We start from the raw sequence: 2,897 nt of genomic DNA on the forward strand, positions 1-2,897 counted from the left end.
CCTCCGGGCCGGCAGGTGAGCTTGGGGGCCGGGGTCAGGCTAAGGGCTGTGTCCTGCAGAGCTCCAGAGCCCTCACCAGGGCCTCCCGCTGGCCTTGAAGTAGCGGCGAACCTCTCCCCCATCCCCACCTCTGCGGCCTAATGGCGGCAGCCGTCTCCATGGGTCGCGGTCCACGGAGGCCTCACCAACTGTAGTCTATGGATGTTGCCATTAAGGTGACAGCTTCAGCCAGCTTCAGTCTCTCTGTGCAAGTTTCAAAACTTGGTCCAGCTGAGATCGGTTGTCTACCCCTAGGAGCTGGCCAGAGGTCAGGGTTAAGTAGCAAGGACATTGCACATCATTACTTCAGGTCCACCTCTGTGTTGGGGCTATTCTCAAAGAAGGGCAATTGCTGTGAGCTGGGAATTCACCTGACGGGTATTTGCTACAACCTGTATTCCTATTGATCCTATACAAATGATTCTCTCCAGTTTAAATGAAAAGCCTGAGGGCTGGCTGGGTCTTGGGCGCCTGACTCCCTCGGTGATGACAGCTGGGAAGGGTCTGGGCACCTGACTCTGAGGGCGCCGTCAGCTGAGATCTGCCTCTTCAGCCAGGCCTGGGCCCTGGTGAGAGGAGCCAGACCGGGTGCTGGATGAGTGCTCCCAGGCAGGGTGACCAGCCTGCACAGGCCACTCCCCTCCCCCTTAGCCAGGGCCTGGACCTCAGAGGGCGAAAGCTGAGCCTTGGGACCTTGCCCTTTCTTTTCAGAACAGAGAGTAACATTTGTTTTGGTGGAGATTTACAGGAACATCATGACCTGATGGTGACCTGACCTCAAGAACAAAGGCTCTGACACCAAGAAGTGTGCACCAACTAGCCACGCCCCTCCCTTGCCTTTCCTATAAAAGGGCTTTGCTGAAAGCTTTCGGGGAGTTCGGGGTCTTTAAGGCATGAGCCACTCTTCTCTTGCATCACCCTGCAATAAACCTTTCTATGTTCCAAACTCCGACGTTTTGGTGGTGTTTGGCCTCACTGTGCATCAGGCGCAGGGCCTCGCGTTTGATAACAGTCCCGTGCTTCTCAGCAGGGGCCCTTCTGGGTGCCGAACTCACAGCTGCAGGCCTCTCACTGGTGTGGTGCTGTTGTGCTTCTCCAGGCCAGCTTGGGTGCAGAAGCTGTAGCCACAGAGGTGGCACTGGAAGGGCTTCTGGCCCGCGTGCCTGCGCAGGTGCAGGTTGAGACCTGCCCTCTGGGTAAAGGCGTGGCTGCAGAACTTACAGACACATGCCCTCTGATCCCTGTGTTTGGCCTTGCTGTGCATCTGCAGGCCACTGTGGCTGCACGCAGCAGAACTCCTTGCACGCCAGCAGCTCACCGCAGTGCTTAAAAGCCTGGTGTAGCTGCAGTTCCCTTTGGGACGAGAAGAACTTGGCCCGGGTGGGACAGGTGTGGAGCTTGGGAGCTCCATGCAGTTTGGTCCCTTGGCTCTGCATGAACTTCTTCTTCATGAACTGCTGCGAGCAGGCACAGCACTTGGAGGGCATCTCCGCCGTGTGGGATGCCAAGTGTACCGGCAGCTCCATCCTCCAGCAGAAGGCCTCCAGGCACTTCCCGCACGTGAAGACTTGTTACGATTGGTTCAGACAGCTCCAGGCTTCATGCTTCAAGATGTTCTCCTTTGGAAGATAACACATTCCAAATTTGGGACGCTAGAAGGTTTTCTCCCCAGTGTGTTTCCTGTTGTGTACTTTTTAATATTTGCTGAGGAACTTTTTGGAAGAAAAAAGAGGGTAAGAGTTTTCTTTCACCTGCTGTTTAAGTGCCTTGAAGTCAAAATGCTCAATATGCCAAAGTGGCATATTTTGGGGTGACCTATTCTGATTTCCTTCAAAAGGATATAGCTATCTTCTAGGATTATAGGGTTCTGTGCTTATTTTTGTGGTACAGAACGGAGTGGGGAAACAGTACTTAGAATGAAGTATTTCAAGCCTATCCAAAAAAAAAAAAAAAAAAAAAAAAAAAATCCTCTATGTACATGAGAACTGACCAGAAAGTCAGGTTAGGACAGCAGTCAGGGAGGAGACGATGTATAATGTATGGTATAGAATGCTTGGCCCCAAAGAAATTCACAAAGTGTACAGGGGATCTGGTTAGAACTAACCAAATAAATTTGTCTAATATATTGTTTCTAGCTCAGAATCTTGTATGTTTACAGTTGTCTGACAAATATCTCACTATGCAAATTCCTAATCCTTTACCTAATTTTAGGATAAAAGATGTGTGTGCCTACATCTGGAATTATGAAGACAGATTGAGTGAATGCACTTTGTAAAAGCAGGCTCCACCTGACTCGCATATGGATGAGAAACCATCTTAGCAGTATGCACTGGTGGATATGTCTCTGGAATTTTTAATCCTCTTATTTTATTATCATGCTGGTTTATGTTTTAAACGTATTAAAATGGCTTGTGTTTTTATTTCTAAACATCTAATGTAAAAGTCATAACTCACATTGCTCCTTTAAAACACAATTAGAAAAGCATTTCTGGGATTATCATTCAATTTATTACATTCAGTGATATTTTGTTACTTGTACCATAGGAAGCTAATAGGCCTCATGAACTGTATCTAGAATACAAGTTGTACTGCTAGCATATTCCAACCTCTAAGTGCCTTTCATGTCAGCATGAGAGATACGATCAGGCATTTGAAAGCTCCGGCCTATTTATAAAGATACCATCAAAACCTGCCTGATGCAGCTGACTTATGAATCAATTATCTGAACTACACCAAGTGATATATCTATTCTGAAACTTAGAGTCATATATTTGAAGTTAAACTACAAACAGATAAACTATTCAACAGCCTATCATGATTCTTATCTCTATGTCTATATCTGTCAAATGCTGGGAGAA

At 47.7% G+C, this 2,897-nt stretch overlaps 1 pseudogene; it reads right to left on the reverse strand.

Annotated features, from left to right (window-relative positions):
- Positions 1-1,090: 1,090 nt before the first annotated feature.
- On the reverse strand, positions 1,091-1,841 carry LOC133101741 (telomere zinc finger-associated protein-like; annotated as a pseudogene).
- Between the last annotated feature and the right edge of the window lie 1,056 nt (positions 1,842-2,897).

The sequence above is a fragment of the Eubalaena glacialis genome, chromosome 11, assembly GCF_028564815.1.
Source record: "Eubalaena glacialis isolate mEubGla1 chromosome 11, mEubGla1.1.hap2.+ XY, whole genome shotgun sequence".
NCBI lineage: Eukaryota > Metazoa > Chordata > Mammalia > Artiodactyla > Balaenidae > Eubalaena > Eubalaena glacialis.